At 40.6% G+C, this 23,401-nt stretch overlaps 1 long non-coding RNA gene across 1 annotated transcript; it reads left to right on the plus strand.

Annotated features, from left to right (window-relative positions):
* Nucleotides 1-250: 250 nt before the first annotated feature.
* LOC103365114 (uncharacterized) lies at nt 251-23,170 on the plus strand. The gene is made up of 3 exons (XR_520586.1): nt 251-337; nt 13,261-13,267; nt 23,159-23,170. It is a non-coding gene; the product is annotated as an uncharacterized LOC103365114 (long non-coding RNA).
* Nucleotides 23,171-23,401: the final 231 nt, after the last annotated feature.

A 23,401-nucleotide genomic window follows, 5' to 3' on the forward strand; every position in this document is an offset into this window, starting at 1 on the left:
ACACTCACATTCACACCTACAGACAATTTAGAATCACCAATTAACCTCAACATGTTTTTGGACTGTGCGGGAGGAACCCGGAGAACCCGGAGAGAACCCACGCTGCACGAGGAGAACATGCAAACTCCACGCAGAAAGATCCCGGTGCCCCCACCGGGACGTGAACCGGCAACCTTCTAGCTGCGAGGCAACAGTGCTACCAACTGCGCCACCTTGCAGCCCAAAAAAAAGTGTTATCAGCCCCGAGCGGGATTCGAACTCAGAGCCTCCGACTCCGGGACCATTGCCCGGTGCAGGAAGGGGCCTGCTTAGCGTGGTGAGCTATGCTCCCCACCCTGCAGCTAGTTAAGGTCAAGTCAAGAAAAAAATAAAATAAAATAAAATCTTGTTTCTAATACTAACATGTCCATATAGTGTTATTATTGCTATTTTTTATTACATTCTAAAGTCTTATGAGCGAAATAAGTACCTTACCTGTGCATTTCCACTGTGCAATTGCAGTGTGTGTCGCTGACTACTTTTGAAAACATGGTTTCAGACTTCTGGGGATTCATATGTAACATATCTGAAGAACCAATCTGGTCAACTTTCAGGGTGAAACTGTCTGTATCGTTATTCTTCATTAGAAGATAAAGAGAAACAGGGTGTAAAGAAAACCAGAGTAGAGTGTAGAGCTACATCTAAACCATTTAGGGCAGAAATGGATTATTTTCATTTTCTAAATATCTAAAAGTTTGATCCACAGAGACAAGTTCAAGGGTTTTAATCAGTCTAACATTTTGCAAGCAGATGTTAAAGATTTATGGACACTTGTGCAAAAACCTACAGGAAGTTTGTTTTTCTGTTAAAGTTGGGAACACTAGCTCCTGAGGACTTGCTTTTTTTTCCACAGAAAAATATTAAATCTATTTTTGTGCAATAAGTTGCTTAAAAGCCAAATTTCCTTGTGGGGGTAAATCAAGTATACAACATTTATCTACACAGTTTAAAGAAGAATCAAATGTTTGCTTGTTCAGATATGTTAAGAAAAAAGAAAAACAGTGTCAATGGAATACTTTACATCTTGCTCAGACAGACATGCCTGAATAGAGGGATTACATAAACACCACCTAATGATGGAGCATCTTTCAATGCAGCGTATGTACATAGATACGCTGCATTGAAAAAACAGTATGCACTTACAGGACGTATTCATTTCCAGCGTACAGAAAGCGGTGCATCGCTCAGTCTATCCAACACAATGAACAGTTCTTGGTGCACAACAAACAAGCTGCATCTGACTGATAGTGAATCTTTCAAACCAAAATCTAAGATGTGTTCATCATCAAAGAAGCTTTAAATCTAAAATACTGCAATATGATCCCACAGTGGAGCGTTTCTTTGAATTAAAGCAAAATTCATACATTGCCAGAAAATGTAAGCGCATGGAGACAAATGTTAGCGTTTCTCCAGTAAAATGCTTTTAGCTATATGATGACAAATGGATTCTACAGCATAAAGCTATTCTGACTAACTGGATTACCAATCCTTTCAGGGCCTTCCACCACTCAAGAACATATAGCTATTATATCTGTAACCGAATGTACAAATTGTGTGCAGTCTAAACGCTAGCATTCTGGTAATGTCATGACACTTGGTGCAGTGGAGGTTTGTGTCTTGCCAGGAAATGCAATGGCTGTTAAAGCACTGACATTTGCAAGGATAAGCCATTCTATCTGAGTACCACACACACACTTCTGTTTTTTACATTCATTACATTAATCCCTCCCTCAGATCTACACAGAGAGAGACTTCCCCTGGTTGGTTGTACTGGATAATAGGCTTAGGCATTTTTTCTTGATTGTCCCTCTGAGGTTGCTCTCTAACAGTTTTTCCTCCTGAAGGATATTCAACATTTTCCACTTCAAACTGCAGCTCTGCATTTATTTGCATTCTCCACAGAAAATGTGTTTTGACCTTTTTTTTAAAAAAAAAAAAAAATAGTGGGAAATAACAGCAATTAAACAACTGGAGGCTTGCGGTAACTGTGAAGCGCTGATCTGTTTGAAGACGCACCAAAAAGTGGAGGACTTTGCTTCAGTATACAGCGTATGTCTAATGAATAATACATGTAGAATACACAACACAGATATCATTGCAAAAATAATGATTATTACAGCTGAGACGCACGGTACTTTTTACAATCTACTAAATGTTCTGCATTAAACTGATGCGAGCAATGCAAAAAAAAAGCAAATATTTTAATGATGTTTGTTAAAAATCATATTTCTACTCAAACTATTATTTTTAGGGATGCACGATATATCGGCGACCACATCGGTATCGGCCGATATTAGTGTTTTTAATGTCTGTATCAGTCCGATGAACAAATTTAGCCGATGTGAAAAACCGATGATTGTCTAACATTAGTGCCGTCGTCTCTACAGTTGACATTGGTTTCTATTTCACAGATGTTTTTACTTAAATGGTCGTGGACTTGAACATTAAATATGTTTAAATATGTTTTACTTTTGTTATGTAATAAAGAAGACTATGTGGTCTAACTTGGTAACTTCTTTTCAATAGTTTTCTCACAGTGCTTACTTATAACAATTTTTTGGTGTGAACAAAATTGAATATCGACATCGGTAATATCGGTTATCGCGATATCAGAAATCTTAATATTGGATATCGGTATCAGCCAGAAATTTTGATATCGTGCATCACTAATTATTTTATTGTTGTATTATTTGTAAGTGCATTTAAAATGTAGGTCCTAATCCTAATGGGATTTTCTTAGAATCTGCCAAAAGCTGACTAAACAGAAGTTCTTACTTCTTCCCCTGCTAGCATTGTCCTGAAGGTGATGGAAAGCCTTGGTTCTTTATCTTCTTCTGTTAAACCTTCCCAACCCTAATCTAGGCATCTCTACGGGCCAAGCTTTGAGTCCTGGCCAGCATGTAAATGATTTGGTTCGCTCTTGTTTCTATCAGCTGAGGAGAAAATTTTGCTGCTCACAATACTCTTTACTTTTTCCTCATCAAAAATAAATCACCTTCTTATTCAGGGATTACTGAACTCCCCGTCCCTTTGGAGAAATAATGAGCATAGGAATAAATCAATCTAAGACAAATTATCCTGTCTAATTTGAGAATAACACGCAAAAAGGCATCGGTTTATGAGAGCTTTTTTTTCTTCTCCTTAACATCCTTAAGGTGCAGTAAATAGACAAATAAGAGCAAAATCATAGCTGACAAGGGGCGAGAGGTGAGGCACAGCCTGGTCGTCAGGGTCAGCAAATCTGTCACAGGGCTAATACAGAGAGAAAGACAACCTCTCATGCTCACATTCACACCTACGGGCAATTTAGAAGCATCAGTTAACCTAATATGCATGCTACACAGGAAGAATATGCAAATTGCACACAGAAAGGCCCCAGCAGACCAGAAGGTTTAAACCAGAACCGTCTTGCTGTGAGGCAGCAGCGCTAACCACTTCACCGCTGTCTGAAAAACTTTTTTTTTTTTGAATAAATATGTAGAAAAATTCAATCCAAAGAGACCTGCACTAGAAAGAAATGTGCTGAACATACTAGCAGGATTTCCTCTATATTTAATATTTTCTTATTCAGTTCACTAAAACCTTCCTGCATCTGACCCCAATCTCCCAGCTTCACTCATTTGCTCGATTACCCCGGCACTAATCTCTGCCTGTTTGTTTTGTTTGACTGCCTGTTCCCTTTTTCAATTTGTTTGCCTTCTCTGACTGTCCACAGGTTGCCGATTTCATTTTTGAACAAAAACCACAGAAACTGTCTTTTGACCTCACCAGCTGTTCTCAGAACGACTACCAAATGTGGTACAGACCCACACAGCAACACATCGCAACAGTAATCAAACAAACGCTTTGCCAGAAACAACACAATGTGGCGATTCGGCAATATTTTCCAACAAACCTAATTTTGACAGGTTTGTAAGAGAATGATGAAATTTCTGATTTTCATGACTACTTTTGGTAGTTTTAAAAAATGTGCAGAAGGCACCACATGCTGCTGCTTCTTTCCAAAAACATTTGTGCAATAAAAACAATTCCTGTAATGTGAGAATGCATTAAAATGCATGTCCCCTTAACAAATGGATTCTGGATGCTGCATTAAGGATGTAGCAGCATCTTTATAGAGAAAATGGAAGCAGCACAAGAAACAACAGAATCTGCATTTTGCTTCCAAACCAGGCACATCATCTAAATTAAGATGACATCAAATGCTTTGTGCTCAACACATGTTCAGGAAAGACGAATAGGATATCAGGAAAATAAAGTGTATTTCTTGGTGCTATTAATTGAATGGGAAGGAAAACAATCTTTCTTTCTTACCTTTCCGATGTACTGTGGTTCAGGTCCAATGTGTTCCTCCAGAACAAAGAACTGGTTCCAGATCCAGCTTCTCTTGGGCCAATGGTGGGAATCCTTGTCTGTGTCCAACGACCTGGTCTGGTTTCTTTGTGCTGTAAGTGATGGTCTGGAGTTTGGGCTGAAGGTCTTTGAGTTAGATTTGGCATTTGCTTGTGAAGAAGATCGGAGTTTGGAAGAGGATTTAGGACTGGATAGTGAAGCTGGGCTGTTGTTGGTCCTGGAGTTGACAGTGCCAGATGAGTTAGACCTCTGATTAGGACTGGACAATGAAGATAATTTAGTTTTAGGGGCTGTATCAGTGTCGCCCTCAGGGCCAATCACAGCCTTTGACTTTGGCTGCAGCAGTGATCCAGGCCTTGGTTTTGGGTTGATTTTTGAAGACTGCTTAGGACTGCTCATGGTATTTGTTGTTACTTGATAAGGATTTGCTTTGTACCCCAGACCTTGCCTTGAATTAGAACTTTGTTTGGGTGGATGCTGTGGCTTGAGTCTAGTGTTTGAGCTTGATGCAGGCTGGGAGATAGCCAATGGAAAATTCTTGTTGAACCCATAGTTGTCTGGAACATTGGATGTGATATCAAGTCCAGGTTTTAACTGAGACTTGCTCTGGAGGCTTTGGCCGGAGCCCAAGAGCTGGCTTGGCTTCAGTGCAGACATGAATTTGTCAGGACTGGTGCTTGGGAGCGGGGTTGGTTCGGTCGGTGATTTGAGCCTTGGGTTTGGGTGCAGGCTGGGGTCGGGGTTAGTGTGAGGGCTCAGATTGACCTGGGTCCCATAACAACTCTGGGAGACGACACATAGGAGGACCACCAGAGGACAAAGACAGGAAACTGCAGCCACACCGGCTGGAACTCTCATTGTAAAGAAAGAATGGTCTGGAAACGTCTTCCCCTCTCACCTCCGCTGTGTCATACCACTACGGGTATACACACCCACAAACACACTCAAACCCAAAGCTTTACAGTCCTTCTCACAGTGCAGGGTAGCCTGGAGTGTCCACATGGTGTGGTCCAAAGAATCATTCTGTACAGTTTCCCAAGAAATGTTGCCAAGAACTCCATAACACGGTTCACTACATTTAACTTTGTGTGGACAATAGGTTTTCCTTATCATGTAGTAGCTTTCTTCCTTCCAACATCGTCCCAACAGCTGAGGACCATTCGCAAGTTAAAATGCAAATAGCTACAACCAATCCACACATCTGGAATGAAGTGCACAGTCAATGTTTTCTTCAACACCATGTGAACAAAGATTGACGTCCTTGTTCCTCATGTTGATGGCAGGAAATCCACAGCTGATAATTGGGTCAGAAACCCAAAAGTCTGCAGTACCTGAAAGAGAGAAGACGGGATTAGAAGTGGTTTCTCTTTTAAAACTTTAAAGTACAAATGAAGTGAGAAGAAAATGCAAAAACCAAACCCTGGACACACTAATTTCCAGGGGCCCCATCCTTGGAAACCTCTCAACAACCAATTCATAGAGGGCCAATTTTAAGAAACTAACTGTAGCAACTCAGCAATGTTGCTTTAAATAAACAACCTCTCAAAAAAAAAAAAACAAAAACCAAAGAAAAGCCTTTCAGAGTGGAGTTTCCTGACTGTTTCTCAAATCAGACTAAGCTCTGATTAAAGACAATGTTGTCAATTTATCTTTAGCCCATTAATTTTTTGCACAATGCTAATTGCCAATTTGCACAGGATGAAAGATCTCTGTAATTGCTTTCCAAAATTAACAGATGGGAGTGTGTACTCCATTTATGTGTTGTTTTTCTACCAAGTGTATTCCATTTTTTTGCAACTGACTAACAAAAACAAGAATATATGGAGGAAAAAACATTCTTTTAAGTGTCGTTTTAGCAGATGGTGTACAGTGGGTTTGCACGATGACATCGTGATCAGGAATTCACCACAAGCAATCACAACACGGAGAAGAACCGCCGGTGCACTGTTGAACGTCTGATGCCTTTTTAATGGTACAGATAATTATGTGTTTCTTTGCATATGCACCATTTAAGGATGGGATTTTACAAATTATGTTTCAGCAAAAGTGTTCTAGACTAGATACTGATACAGTGCAGTCACACTGTTGAATTCCAGCAGATGACAACTTGGCAGCCTGTGCCAACATTTTCTCTGTCTGCTTTCAAAACAGAAGAGAAAAGTACATAAAATAATCCTTTTCACTGTCTGTCCTAATCTCTCTCTCTCCCAAATGTCAAGATTTCTTCCTCGGTATTGTTTATTTTGCCCATTCAGCCTCTCTTTCTGCCTTTCACTTCCCCATTTCCCTGCATTTCTTTGAACTTTTTCCACTTTCTACCATTTACCCTGTTACCATTAGATGCCTTCAGACCCGCTTCATAACAAATAATCATGTTGCCGAGTAGTCTTTGTTGCGGAGTTGTGTTCTTGCCACACTGCCTGTTACCTGCTCTGTTCCTGTAATCCATAACTCATGAGGTAACCTAATAGTGGTTTCTGTGGTTGCTGTAAGAAGAGAATGAGTGATGTGCGCTCAGTGGCCATGCTGCCAGTGTTGCTAAAGATTTTCTCTCAAATCAAGACGTTCACCTTAATAACGCCATGGAGGTGGTTATACTGTGGCTTGAATCAAAAAAATTCAATGTAAGTGCTTTTAAAAAAACATTCAATACACATATATTTTTCCAATTTACAATTTGTCTGCCCAGTATTCTATCTACCCCCACAAAAGGTGGCCATGTAAAACTGAACTGTATTGTATTTTGCAAAAGTTTAGCTTTTCTAGGGGCATCATTTCAACAGGTACCTTAGAGCCCAAACAGAGATCTAGGAACTAACTTACATCAACGCTGAATAAATCCACATGTGAGTGATCAAGCATAGACGTGGCTATTTGCACGAGTTGCCATGGTTTTGTCTTTTAGAGAATGCACAGCAACGCTAAGACGGGCTTCTGTTTGTTTTCCATCAACAGTAGTAAGTCGAGAACAGATTGTTATATTTTAGTATAAAAATAGAAGTAAGGTTTGAGAATTTTAAAACACAAGAACTGATGACAAGTATTTAAACTTTGCACCGTTTCTCAGGTCAGCAATCAAACTGAAGCACATCTGTGGCATCGGCATCGTTCACTATTCGATAAAGTCTGATTTCCTTGAGTGCTACTCTTTCACTGCAGCAGCATTTACATGACATTCAGATGAGTCATTCCACCTCCTATTGTCATATTTTTTTGAATAATTTTAGCTAGGCCATCTCTGATTTGCATGAAATTCCTAAAGCATAAAATATGTATATTTTTAGGAAGATATGTGATAATAAAAAATTATCATAAATGCTTTCCATGATAAATAATAATAATACAAAAAAAAAAAAAAAGCCTGTCAGCCTACTTTCTGCAGGTTTTTTTCTCCCACAGTGAAATATTGATGTTTGAATAATAACATCTCAGGAGCTGATAAAGATAAAAGCTTGAAATTTTTCTGTTTTTCATAACGTCAGTAATTCTAAATTTTCAACAAGTAGATCAAATAATCTGTGATCATTGGTGAAGTCTGCTACTGATATTTTCTGAACCATGTGTCTTTGCCTGTCACCAAAATACAAAACATACCCCCCTGATGAAGACTCTTGATGAACGAGATGGATTTGATTGACTCATCAGAAGGTTGTTCATGAAAATCAAGCTACAGAAATTTTAACTTTTATCAATAATCCTCAAGTTTTCAGCAGAACCTTGCTCACTAAGTAGCACTGTGATGCCAAATGTGGCATTTAAACTACCTGAAAGTTTCAGAAGTCAAAATGTTCTTCTAGTCTTTAGCATCAGCGTCTGATCACTGTGAGACTGAAGGTTTCTAAAGGGGACAGTGCATGCAGCTCTAAAGCACTTTCTGAGAACTGGATGAGCTGTATCTAAAGTAAGATCAGGCACCATCATAAGATTAGAACACCAAGCTTTGTTTGCTGAGAGACAGAATAACAGCTTCATCACAAATACAGAATTTACTAAATAAAGAACACAAGACTCCAGTCAGCAAAAGTCCTGTCAAAAGAATGCTGTCCAGCAGTGATTTCCACATCTCAGGAGGGAAAACAACAACAAACACTTGGTGTGGAATGAGACATATTGTCAGGGGGCGATCAGGAAATCAAAAACTTACGTGACTGCGGCAGACAGGTGAACAAACCAAAGGCAAGGCAGCTGGTGATCCAGCAAAAATAAGTCCATAACGTAAGAAAGTAATCCAAACTAAAGGCACTGGGGACAGATGGATTGGCAGGTGGATCTGCTACATGAACACAAGTAAGATACAGAACTGAAGAGGAAGCATGACACAGGTGGAACCAATCAGAAAAGGGGAGGAAGTAAAGCAACCAAAGACATATGAGGACAGAGAATTTCAAAATTAAACAGGAAGCAAAGTACAACAACTCAGACCATGACACATACAGTGTCTCACAGTAGATCATGGTAAAACTAGTTCTGTTAACTGAGGAGTTAGAGAATAGTGTCAGTAACAAAAGGGTGTTTAGAAAGAATAAATACTTCAGCAAATGAAACACAAAGCAACTGCTGCAACACTACACATCCATTCCAATCAATGAAACCGATTACACCAGACGTGAGCAGAACGAAAGGGGAAACATTGGCTAGCCTTCTATTTCTATAATTTATGTGGCATGTGCTTCGTTCTTATGTTGTGCTGTACAAAAGCTCACCATCTTGTTTTGTCTCTGACTCCCAAAACTCTGTAGTATATGTAGGGTGTAGGTGTTGCCTTAAAAAAACATATATATATATTTCATTACATCCACTATCTGCACACAATATATCACGACGCTCTGATATTCACGGACTTTCACTCAAATTTTTAAGCACATATTTCTTCTCCTTCTGCAGTTTCATCTCCCTCCAGCTCATAGCAGTTGTCGGTGTATTGACAGAGACTGGTTTCATGTTCACAAACTTAAAAAGTGCACTCATGTGTTGGCTTCATATTTGTATTTCTTTGACCTCTGAAACTCGTACGTTATGGAAAGTTTGCTCTTGAGGCAGCACTTATCTCAGTCTTGCTGCGGTTTTACCAGGATGCTTATCGTGCCTGGAAGGAGGCATTTAACTTTTGCCTTAAAGGCTGAATTCAAGGATCAAAATCTCTGCAGTGAACAACTTGAATTACACAAAAGCCCGTAACATGATGGACTGCAGCCTTACTGAGCAAGAAGAGGACTGATACCTATCTTAGAGTACAGCTGAATTCCCCTGCAGAGTGTTAGTCCATTAATTCATTTTCTTGCAAGCTAAGCGTGGTATTTCAAACATCCCTCTTCGCGGCAATGTTTTCCAGCTCCTCCTGGGGGTATTCCAAGGCATCCCCGCGTCAGAAGAGATATGTAATCCCTTCACAAGTTCTTGGTCTACCTCGGGGTCTTCTAACATCTGCGTGTGCCCGAAAAAAAAGCTCCAAAGGAGGGCGCCCCGGAGGCATCCTCGTCAGATCCCTGAACCACCTGAGCTGACTCATTCTGATGTAAAGGAGCATCGACTTTATTCCGATCTCTGTTGGATGTCTGAGCTCCTAACTCTCATTTCGTTTTGGCTTTTTCACATTCTCTTGGTCACAACTCACAACTCAGGTATAGCTGAAATGTAGAGCAACAGGTAAATTGAGTTTACTAGCATATAACATGATCTCTGCATGTCACATTGACTATCCATCCATCCATTATCTATACACCGCTTAGTCCTCATTAGGGTCATGGGGGGCTGGAGTCTATCCTAGCTGACTCAGGGTGAAGGCAGGGGACACCCTGGACAGGTCACCAGTCTATCACAGGGCTACACTTAGAGACAGACAACCAAGCACACTCACATTCACACCTACGGACAATTTAGAATCACCAATTAACCTCAACATGTGTTTGGACTGTGTGGGAGGAAGCCGGAGAACCCGGAGAGAACCCACGCTGCACGGGGAGAACATGCAAACTCCACACAGAAAGATCCCCGGTGTCCTCACCAGGACGCGAACCGGCGACCTTCTTGCTGCGAGGCAACAGTGCTAACCACTGCGCCACCTTGCAGCCCTGACATTGACTAAATAATTACTATTTAATGAAAACTTTATTTACCCTAGTTTTCAGCAATGCCATATAGTTTGTTTCCTAATTTATTAAATGTCTTTCAGCTATTTTGTAAAAGTTAGGTTAGACTGCAAATGCCAGGTGGTCAATTTAGCGCCACACTAATATTACAGCATGTGAATGGGCCTTAAATAATATAAATCATTAGATCTCTCTCTCGTGCACCAATCTACTGAATGTTCCACTCTTTTACAGGGCGGCTGTGGCTCAGGTAGTAGAGCGGGTTGTCCTCTAATCATAAGATTGGCAGTTTGATCCCACCCAACATGTCAAAGTGGCATTAAAGTTGCTCCCACCTCTCATCTGTCGCCACTGGTGCATGAATGTATGAACCACTAAGGCAGAAATACGCCATATAAGTACCAGACATTTACATTCAACTACAGTTTATATTTTTGCTTTGTTGCCATGTACAAATTTACATATTTCAAGAAGAAAAGACAATTTGACAACAATAGCAGTCAACAAAAGCCTCATACTGCTGCTCCACATAGCAGGCCCGTTGTTTGGCTTCTTGTGTATTTTCCATCCTCGGTGACTGGATCTATTGCACATGGAACCGGCAGGATTTCTCTGCATTACTTTCAGTGGAGATTACCTCACCTGCCAGCTGTTCCTGCCTCATCTATAAGCAGGCAAAGCATAAACAGTGTGCACGGGATAAATGTTTCATCAGTGAGGGCTCGGGAAGCTTTTTCTTTTTCGTCATCCTCCCTCTCCCTTTTTGTCAGAGCGATCGGTGTAGAATGACATTATCACAAAAACAGAGTGTAAATGCATTAACTTAAGCTGTGAAGCTAATTTAGGCCAAGTTAATGTGGGTACGTAATATATGAGATAAATCTCCTCGTGCATAAGGAAATTAATTTTGAAATGATCAGGTTGTTTACTTGTCCCTCTGCGTGTTAATGCACAAAATGAGATTTACAATTTGATACTAGAATGGATGTTAATTTGCTCATTATTGTAGCCATTATGCTGTATATTCTATTAATTCTACCTCAGGGCTCAGAAAACCAATGTCTGCGGTATAAATTATACATCTCCTTTGATTAAAATACTCACTTTTCTCTTGTAAAGATACAAAAACAGCTAATAGAGCTACAGCTACCATATGGATGTACTCGTTGTGTAATCGTTTAAATCGAAGCACATAAATAAATTAAAACTACTTGAAATATTAAGACGTGTTTTCCTATCTATTGAACTGCTGGTAAACACGATGTTCCCCAAAGATAATGCAACTTTAAACAGGTTACTGTATTTTCTGCCTTTAAGGGCGGCTACTCTGTCTGAGCATATTACACATGTGTCCGTTGTGAATGCACAGGCCTGCCGCAGTCCTACGGTTACGTGAATGAATTTGACAGTTCAGGGACCAGCCTGCCTTAAATGTACATGTAATTTCATTTGAAGCTTGAAGGATCTAATGAGCTCTAATAAGAGGAGAAGCCACGTGTGCTTAATATCCATGGATTATTCATTTAACAGGAGACAGGACAACATTAAAAATTTGTGAGGTTAAATTTTGTAACTGCAGCTCCAGCCTTGTTTCGCGGCTATGTGGGAGTTCAACCCAGTGAACTGTTCATTTCGGCCAATTGTTATGCTTGATATCAAGGGAAGCACTGTGCCCCAACAACACCTTACCACAGTTTATTTGGAGTAGCTGTCATTAACCTCAGGGTTGCGTGTGGAGTTTTCTCATAAACTAATAGTGTTTCTCTCCATTCTGCAGTAATTACACAAACTCTTGTCTAACAAACATGTTAAATGCGTGTTCTTCCTTCAACCAAAGCTTCAAATTCAACATCATGTGCATCGTCATCATGCCTACTAGTCTCATGTTGCATTGCTGCATCGTGGCTCATTATCACCTGTTGATGGGTGGCCCAGTGCGAAACCATTGGCGTGAATGTGCATCACATCAAAGACATGTTGCTCGGCTTGTAAGCGCATGAAAACAAGTCATAAATAAGGGAAGAGGTTTGGAGCTTCACCACTTTCAAATCAAATTATAATGTTTCGGATTAAAATATTGAATACATCTATGTTTGCAGCAAGTCCTTGTACGTACTTAACCCTCTCCACTGAGACCAGGCCATGCCTCTTATTGTCATGTAAAGTTTGCTAAGCATGACACATTCATTAACAAGGCCACCTGATATTACTCTGATAAAAAAAAATTATAATAAAATAAATGTGTCGTTTTTATTCAGATAAATCACATGCCGGAAGTTTTTAGAATATGTCCAGCTACATCAGTGTCAGCTGTTCTTTACTCTATAATTTGGATGAAGCTGAAGCTAAAATGCATTTCAGACCTTGCTCCGGCCTAATAATAGAGACTTATTATATTGCTCTATTATTCCAAGTGTCTCTTATCCATAGAATCTGTTGTGTATCAGTGGTGGAGCTGTCACCCACTGAATTCTGGGATGTTTTTCAGGTGGAAATCGTATAAAAAGGTCTAACTGTCTTTGATGTCAAAGCGCCCGAGACTTTCATATCAGTCTGTTCCAGTTATAACATCCTTTGTTCCGAGATACGAACCAAGGAAGAAACAATCTCACTTTGCTGTCAAGGAAGTTCAGAGGATTCAACCACTTTCAGTGTCACAAACTGTATCACCTTCGACTGAATAAGACTTCTCCCCAGCCTTCAGGAGCAGACGTGATTGTCACAGTCAAAAAGCCTGGATGTACCATGACCTGCAGTACCACTGCGAGACAGGGGAAAGCCTTGCAGTGGAAATCTTTGTGTGGATTCCTGCTGTGAGCGAGAGAACAGAGGATTTTCACAGTTAGAAAGGATATTTCTGCCATGCTGAGAAAATAGAACTGCTCCAAATGAAGAATAAAGCAAGCTCTACATATGTTGATTTCAGCAGCTTTACTTTCAACAAAGCTCAGTGTTCTTAAGCTGAAAGGCTGCAAATGAAATAAGATAAAAAAAACTGCTTAATCAACTGTGACCTTTTGGCGTTTACTGTAACTTTAAACTGTGAGCTGTATTTGAAAGGATATGTTTGAATGATAAACAGCCAGTGAGAAAACAGGATAACTAACTGCCCTTCTGCTGCAGTCCAAGGGCAGAGGCTGCACTACGATTTCTTTTGGTTTCTAGAGATCTATCAAAACCAATTAGACATGGATTAGCATCCAATGTTGCTAATTATGATGCTAATTGGAGGGGAATACACAGTGGACATGTGAAGGAAGGCTGAGGCTGTGACTCGAATACTGACAAGCTTTCTGACTTCTATTTCTCTATTTATATGATGGCGCATCTATCTATCTATCTATCTATCCATCCATCCATCCATCCATCCATCCATCCATCCATCTATCTATCTATCTATCTATCTATCTATCTATCTATCTATCTATCTATCTATCTATCTATCCATCCATCCATCCATCCATCCATCCATCCATCCATCTATCTATCTATCTATCCATCCATCCATCTCTAACTTATTAAAGTAAACATAATTCACACACATTCATACTGTTTTATTGCCAAATTTTCTTAATTTGCATAATTTTGGAGTATGCATGTCTGAGTGTCAACTATTGTCACATATTTTGACCAAACAAATCAAAGTTTCTGACAGAATCTTATATTAAATGCATCTAACTTACACATACATCTCAATGTGTCTTTATCTGATCAACAAATGTGATTTCCGTGAATTGTTCTGGATACTGTCGTCATTTAGTCTCTGTACCGGTCCTGTTTTTTTAGTTATTTGACTCTGTGAGTTCCTTGCCACTCTGTCACTTAGTTGACTTTCAGTGAAGCTGCATGTCCCTTTTGCTCTCAAACAGCCTCGATTCTTGATGAGAAGTTAGAAAATGTCTTTTGAGAGCCCGCTCGATTGCACCGAATCATTTCAGCAGATTGATCAGCTGCACATTCACGCTGCAAATCTCCCAAAGGTGGTTCTATCATGGCGTGCCTTTTGTTTTGTGACATTATGCTGTTGAAACTACCCATTAGAAGACGGTGAACTGTGGACACGGACATGATCAGGAACAATACTCTTGCTTGATTGGTATTGAGAGGCCCAAAGTGTCCAAGAAGACATCCCCTTCATCTTCACACCAACCAGGAGCAGCCTGCACTGTTGACACTCTTCATGTTGGGTCCACGGATTCATGCTGCCGCCACTAAATTCAGAGCCTGTCGTCTGTGGCCTCAGCAGAGAAGGAGATTCATCTGTTTTTCCATCAACTGTCTGTCCAGTTTTGGTGAGCCTGTGCCCACTGTGGCCTCATATTTCTTTTGTTGGCTGACAGAAGTGCCTGATATGGTTTTGAACGCGTTGTGAGTCTGAGCTGTTTTCTTGCTCAGCGCGGTTGAATAGCTCAGTTATCTGGTGGAGTTACTGTAGTTTTTTTGTCCACAGAACCGGATGTTTTTTTTTTTTCAGATCCTGAGTAAACTCTAGTGACTTATTTTTTTGGCTCAAACCAGCCTGTCTGGCACCAGCAATCACGCCACGGTCGAGGTCACTGAGATCACATTTTTTTCCCTCCCTATTTGGATGCTGGACTTTTATGCAGGATTTTGAGCTCATCGCATAAATGTCTGAATAATCAGGTACACAGGTGTTGCTAATGAAGTGTTCGGTGAGTGTACATGCACTCTGGGATTCCAAAGCACTACTGGCAGGGACTAAAATGGCTGCTCAGTTCACCGTGTACTTTGTCAGTGCTAATAGTAATGAAATATTATGGAAGAAATATTGATTTCAGCAGCGTATATGTTTGGAATAATAGAGTTTTCCAGCACATCACTGATAGACATTAAAATAATTGTGATTCAGAGCTGGAAATAAACCAATCCTCCACTTATATGTATATTTTATAAATGAATTAAGTCTCTGCAAGAAACTCTGAGACCCATTTTCCATGTCGGTTCATTCCACTTTTGCTGGTCCCTAATGGCATCACTTTTTAAAAAAATTTACATCTGTTTTTTACATTTACCAGATAACCTGTCAATACTGCTTTGTATTTATCTGCCGATCTAAAGTCCTTTGAGCCAGTCGTGGGTGTCTCTACCCTCTGCTGATGTGTTTTGAAGATACAACACTTAGCTTGGAAGTTTCAGTCCTCACACTTTTTTCCTTTATCTCCTTTCCTGTGTCTGAGTGATAAGCCACTGTCCCCTGTGCCATGGCAGAGTTTCGCAGCCACTGCACACATTGTGCTGCACGGCAGGCTCTGCGTTGTCCCGCTGTCAACCCAGTTCAGGTATGATTCTGGGTTCTGTATTGTAATTTCACGTTGGAAGTCAGTCAGAAAAGACAGTGAATTATTTAGTCACAAGGTGGGCGGATGAAGTCAGCTAAAAGAGGAAACACAAACTCAAACCGCTGGGATGAGAAGCACATCTGCTGTTTGTTAAAAGATGTTTGTAGAGTTTCGTAAAAAAAAAAAAAAAAAGACTCTTGAGTACATCGCTAATGCCTTGTCTGATGCAGAACAAGATTCAGAAGCAAATAGGTCAGAATTTGTGTCGATAAATGTCCGTTTCCCTCTCTGACAAACAACATTGCCAATCAAAGCTTTGCAGGCACAATCGTTATGAATAGAAATGTCATGTTCCTGCGCCGGAGCGAGAAGACATTTGAAACAAAATGACTGAATAGAGATGGATGAGATTAGTGAACTTCTGCGGCTTCTTGTAAAACAGATTACAGTAACCACAACAGCTCTTTCGTGGACTGGATTCTTTTGTCAAGGTGACAAATATAACTGCTCCTAGCAACCACCACTGCAGCATCCGTGTTGGCTGAAAATGACTTGCATGCAGTGTTAGAAAAAAAAAGAACATTCTGTCTGTTTATCAGGGCAGAAAGATGATAAGGCATAAATCAATTTAAATTTAAATGTCTTCCCAGTATTCCAATATTCTGTCCTAAATTCGAGCGGCAAGGTGACTCGGTGGTTAGCACTGTTGCCTCATAGCAAGATGGTTGCCGGTTCGCGTCCCAGTCAGAACACCTGGGATCTTTCTGTGTGGAGTTTGCATGTTGTCCCCGTGCAGCGTGTGTTCTCTCTAGGTTCCTCCCACACAGTCCAAAAACATGTTGAGGTTAATTGGTGATTCTAAATAATCCGTAGGTGTGAATGTGAGTGTGCTTGGTTGTCTGTCTCTAAGTGTAGCCCTGTGATAGACTGGTGACCTGTCCAGGGTGTCCCCTGCCTTCACCCTGAGTCAGCTGGGATAGACTCCAGCCCCCCACGACCCTAGTGAGGATTAAGCAGTGTATAGATAATGGATGGATGGACGTCCTGAATTCTTGTCTCTTGACCAGCACTGCTTCCTCTTCCCTGTGATCTTTATTGTTTGATCTTAGGACCTTAATACCTAGTTCACAGATACCCTGGTATCTTTTCTATGCATTTTGGCCATTCGTCCACATGTAGTTTTGGGTCACTGGACATTGACCTTTTTCCAAAAAGCCTCCTGACGATGCATATCTCTAACCAATGTGCCAAAAGCTTCTCTTACTGTCTCCTCTGTCAACTCCTCAGGTTTTGTTTGACTGCAGCAACAGCAACCACTAAGTTTTCATCTGATGTGAGGACTCTATTTTATTTTGCTGGGGAATGTACAGAGCTATGCTGCTCTATCAGCGCACAAGGTCCACCTCAAGGATGACTGATTAATAGAGAGATGCAAGGCCAGAATGGTGGATGCATGAATGATGGTGAACTATCGTATATTTCAGTAATGCTCTCTTGATATTTAAAATCAAATATTCGTATAGCATATTTCCTCTCAGTCAATTAAAAAAAAAAAATCCATCTATGGTGCTTCTACTTTCCTTGCAGAGAAAAATAACAGATGGTGAGTTTGACAGGACATATACTAGGTCACGAAAACAGATTTGAAATTCTGATGCTGCCCGCTGCAGCACAACAACCACTGGAGCGCTGTAAACACCGAGCAGCACTAATTTACTCACCAGGATCAAACATGTGAAAGATGGTATGAAACAAGCCGATGAAAGCATTCATTACAGCGAGCGCCCAGGGTAAATCTTTGCAGCCGCAGTCAGGAGTTAAATGCCTTGCTCAAGGGAACCTCGCTGCGAGTTGTTAAAGTTCGAGGACACGCGCTGCCAGTGGGTCTGCTCACTCACTTAAGCGAGCTTTCAGTCATGACCTCAGTGATTTAAACAAAAAAAAAAGCTGCTGCAGTCTATACTTCGGAGACTCAAACCTACAGGGGCCACTAATGCACTACCTCTGCTGCTAGAGGAACAATTCCACCGTCTCTGTTGGTGGTGAAGAAGTCCCTCGACATTAGATGTGAATTTGAGCAAAAGTCAAATGCAAACCATTTTCTATTCATCTAAACTGCCCCCACTAACAACACTTGTACAAACTTCTCACTGCATCATCCCCATGAAAATACACTATTAGCAGAATATGTTTTGCAACACGGTGAGAACCGACACCACAATGGAAAACCTCTGCGTGAACCCCACTCGGGCAGGCCAGAGATTGCTGTGAGTATAGTTCTTATGTTGTACCCTTGTTTCTGTGGGTTTCCAAAGACATGCAGGACTCTGAATTGCCTGCAGGAGTGAATGTGAATATGTTTGTCTGCTCTGTCCAGAGTGGTGTGCTCTAACAATCATCTAATGCATGCTGAATGTGGCTTAGACGGACCTGAAGTGGCTAAAGATTATCTAATAAATATGGATTTATTCTAATTGGTATATAAGCATCCTGTTAAATATAATAACGTAATGTTCTGTGACTTTCCACAGCTCCTGCAAAGTTAAAATTGCACTGACAGTTTCGTACTATACTCACAAACCCCTTTCAGACATGCACTTGTTTCTGTCAATTTGATGGCGACTGAATGTGTTGGCTTCATGTCTAAATGTGCACTCTGGTCACTTTGCTGTTAAATTCTTACTGGGTTGGACCCAATATCATTTCTGGATCACTGTCAACAAGTCTGAACTGCACTCAGTCACATTACCGAATAGACACACGCTAGCAATAATAATTAAGAGACATTCTAGCACCAATATTTGTCCCAAAACAGCACACAGAGTCTCTCCTCAGAGTTTATTAAATACAGACAGCAGCAGAATCCACACTAGCGTATCCAAAGCAAGAGAGCTGCTGCATTTGTGCATGTAAAAAAAAACAGTCCCAGTAACTTATTTAATTACTTGTAATCATAAATTATCCACCAGATGGAGATAAGATCAGTCCAGGACTGAATCCAACAATAAGTTAGACTGTGTATTTTTATTCACATCAGACTAGTGAGCCGTCACACACCGTCAAAGTTTAGGTTGTTGCTTCTAGCAGTGGTGATTAAGGAAAGGCTTTTTTCCATATTTCAGCACCAATATTCATCCAAAGAGAGTCTTTACTCTGAGTTCATTAAACACCTGCAGCATCAGCCAGCATTAGGATCCATATGAGCCTCTCCAAAACAACAGGGTTGCACATATTTACACACAGAGCAATTGTAGTAACTTCCGTAATTAGTTGTAATTGTAAACTATCCCTGACATGGAGACAAAATCAATCAAGATCTAACAACAAGCCACACTGTTTCTTTATTTTTGGTAAAGCAGTAGTTAGATCACAAAGGACGGAGTTTTCAGTGTTGAGGGAATCATAAATAAACGAGGCTGTTATTGGGACAGTCTCACATGCAACAATGAGTTTAGATTTCGACCATTAGATTCAGTCTTTTGCTTGTTTTTACATTAGAATGCATTATACATGACTGAGTGCACTGTCTAGTCTCATGAGAAGGACAAATAGGGTTTTCTCCAGCACTGTTAGGGGTGTTAGAACGAAATCATGAGGAATATTAACAGCAGAGTGACTGATGTCTAAACCACAGGCTGTCCTGACTTTATCAAACAGATGATGCCAGCAATGTTAAGTATCCCATGTTTATAAGGGGATTTAGTAGAGACCAGAGGCCATTTAACATGAATGCAGAGAGAACCACAACTTAACATCCAAATAAGAGACTGACAGTAACATGATGTCTTCCTCATGCTCAGGTCCTCCCTCAGAGGGACTTTAAGGGTTCTGTGCAGTATCTTATGACTGTTGTGTTCTGAGCAGACACCTTGGATGTTTCTGGAATCTGTTTTCAACCACTTTCAGTTGTGTATCCCATTGGGACTTGGTTACTTCTGCCTCATACTCAGCACAGATGTTCCTGTGCACTATTCCAGTTGCTTGGCAATGCCTCTTAATATATGCTGCCCCATCTTACATCTTACACTCTGCTACTCAGTGCTGGACTGTCACCTCATGGGCAACTTTGCACAGCCTGCACCGTAGGTCTTGTCTGCTGTGGTAGAGCTCTGTTTCTATGATGCTCAGGACCTACTCTTTTGCTATCGAGATCTGAGCTTGAGAATCCTTCAGACCGACCCCTTCTAGTCACTGGTAGGATCTCTTGATGTCAGCCACCTCCTCTAATCTGCTGATGATACAATGCTCGGAAGGGTTTGGTCTTCCCCAATATTCCCTCCTTCTCTTCATTACCCTCTGTCACATGCTGTCTTATCAGTTAATCCTAGGGGGACCATCTTCCTGTTGTATCCATAGATGCTTCTTGTTCCATCCTGGATCATGCCTCCCACTGACACTAACACTCACCCCCTGGTCCTGATCACCTTCCCATGCCGTCACAAAAACCAAGTCAGAATGACGTCCTGATGTCTTTGCTGTAGATTGTGGTGAGATGAATTTGTTAGTTGGTGTCTTATTCAGTCCTGGCATTCGACTTGTTGTCACCCATGTTCAGAAGGTAGTTGTCGCTCATACCCCTTCTGAATCTGTATCACTCTTCGAGACGATCTGACTGAGGGGATTCAGGAGTATGCAGAACAGCAGTGAGGAGAGTAGAACACCTTGGTATATGCTGCATTTGATGGTGACCTTGGAAATGGCTTCCAGTGTTGTTTTTCACAGTCAACTGAGTTCTTGATTAGGGTTATTGAGGTTATCATTGCCCTGTAAGTCATGTATAGTGCCAAATACTCTAGTATCCATGTATATAGGTTCTCTTGCATTCAATCCAGGTGTTACTCAGGGTGGTCTGTCTAGTCTTAGAGTCTTGGATGATTGCTGTAGCTGAGGCTTTGACCCTCTGGTGTTGTTTCTAATGCCCTACTGAGCTTTGGTAATGTGGTGACTCATATCCCTATTTGTTGTGGTGAGGTAGGTTATCCGCCTGTTTGTGTTGCTAAATTTAAAAAACAAAAAAAAAGAAAGGGCATAAAACCAAAAGAGAACTCCTACACAGCTTTAAAGGGCCTTGGTTAACAGAACATCCCATCACAAGACCCCAGTGTGGTTCAACAAGTGTCTGCAAAAATGCAGAAAATATATACAAACATGAAATAGGAAAGTTTAGTGGGTGTCACTGAGGCCAGCTGCCCACTACAAGAACATCTCAGCTGCATATATGCAGTAAAGGCGAATCCTAGGTTTCCTTATCCTCAGTGATCTATGTCTATATGTTGCCACTGGCATGCAGCCCAAAAATAGAGATTGTGCAGCACATTCACAAAACAAGCTCTGTGACTGCACATATAGAGGAAAAGCAAAGTGGATGCTCTTTTTGCGCACTGTATGACCTACATACAGTACACAAAAAGAGCAGCAGTGCACTGATGTATGTAATGCTTTTCATATCCTTGATCCTGTTTTGCTTAGAAGTTTGCACACACTACTTGAAACATGTTTTCATGTTTTTCAGCCAACCAAAGAGCTATTTTTTCTGTCAGGAGGAGGTCATCATATATCTGCATCCATCCAGGACTACAGCAGGTAGATAGTGAATGGTTTCGTTTGATTGGGGAGCTATGAAGGTTGGGGACTGCACATTTAGCACATACAAACAAAGGAAGAGTTGGTGCCAGATGTGTCCATGGCACAAACATTGACAATATCAATGCCTCTCTTTCCTCATTAGCCCACTTTAATCCAACCAGCTCATTACTTGTATTATCAAGGGCAGCCAGAATAAACTGAAAGAAATGCTTTGTGTGAAGTCAAGAGAAGGGAAGTATTATGGTTTAGAATAAAGTTGCTTATTCATAAATCTTAAGGGGACTTTGCCATGGTGGTTATAGTCACACATAGTTTAAAAACACTGACATTGGTGAGAAACTGTTGATCCGTCCACCCATTCATAATGACATCAAACTGCTTCCTCCTGTTTGACAGGAATCATAATTACCCCAGAGTGCTTCATCACACAACAACACAGACGCGTTGTTTGGGGGGAATTTCTTCAATCTGATTCAGTCATTTTGCCGTTTTTGTCATTATCATTCTGTCAATCTGATTGTGTCATTTTTCTTAAACGATAGTCGCAGACATTCAAAGGTTACACGCCTATTTCACATTGTCAACGCTAATGAAGAGAGCTGTAGTTACACAACTGTCTCACCTCCTGTGTATGTAGGTGGTGAAGCTAAACACTGTGCTGACTTCCTTTTTTTCTCACCATCATATTTCACAGTCTACAGCCGAACTGGAGAAGTATTTATTGTTGTGACATCATTATGCATTGCCTTGACACAGGTCACTGACTCATCACTGAACTCATTTTCAGTCAGTTTTCTTGCCGGTGGAGGAAAATTCTGAGCATTTTGAGATGCACAGTACTTGTGTCTATGATTTTATTTTATTTTTTTTTACATTTCTATTGCTATCCTTAAATGTTTCGTCAAAAACTGCACCAATAGCGACTCTAGTGAAGGGAAAAGAGACTGTATGGGGAGAGATGTATTTAGAGTAATGAGGTGTCAACATATCAAACAATGAAAGAGATGAAAATAGAATGTGTGTGTATTTGAGTCTTGGCAAGTGAGTATCTTCAGGGATTTTTGAGCATTACTGACGCAGTCGAGCAAAACTCGGGTGAGCTAGTGTACTTTCTATTTTAGTAATGTACAATATTTAAATGGTAAATGGACTGCACTTATATCTACCTTACTGGCACGCAAAGCACTTTACGTTTTCTCATTCACCCACTCATACAGCAGTGGCGACTGAGCTGCCATGCACGGTGCTGCCTGCCATTGGGAGCAACTTCGGGTTCAGTGTCTTGCCCAAGGACACTTCCACTGTGGAGGGGTGGGGATCAAACCACCAACCTTACGATCAGAGGACTACCGCTCTACCACCTGAGCCACAGCCGCCCATAACAGATTTCTACAGTAACTATTTTAGAAGAAGACACTTGTATTATTAAATGTGTAGCTAATATATTATTAGTCAACTACACTCTTTACTGGCATGAATTTAAAAAGTGTTTTCTTGGTAATATAGTAGTGAATGTTTCTTTGGCGGTAAAGGAAAATCTGTAAAGCATTTTTAAATGCCTTAAAAGGCAGAGGGGTGTCGACAGGAACATTTATAACTACAAAACAACTTTGCCACATAACTGTGAGACCGACTTTAGTTTTGGTTAATGAGCAACTTCTTACACATGTAAATAAATTGCAGACACCAGGGGGCACTGCCGAGTTTAGGTAAGTATGACACGTCTTAATTTATAGCTTTGGTCTGAGGTCGATTTCCTGGTTGGTTCCAATGAACCAATGACCACTTTAGAGAAGTTTCTCTTTGCGTGAAAAAAATGGTATTTATGTTAGTTTTCTGTTAAGTTACTGTTAGTAAAAGTCATCACTTCCTAAAAAATGTTTCAAATGCATTGGTCTGGTGAGAATAGTGGTATATGCTGGCTGTGTTGGGTAAAGAACATAAACTTTAAAAGGTGCTTTGAGACACTACTGATACATTTATTTATTTATTTTTAAAACTTTACAGCTCTTGTGCTACATTTGAGCATTTCAT

This window comes from Stegastes partitus, unplaced genomic scaffold (genome assembly GCF_000690725.1).
Source record: "Stegastes partitus isolate 25-593 unplaced genomic scaffold, Stegastes_partitus-1.0.2 Scaffold812, whole genome shotgun sequence".
NCBI classification, from domain to species: Eukaryota; Metazoa; Chordata; class Actinopteri; family Pomacentridae; genus Stegastes; species Stegastes partitus.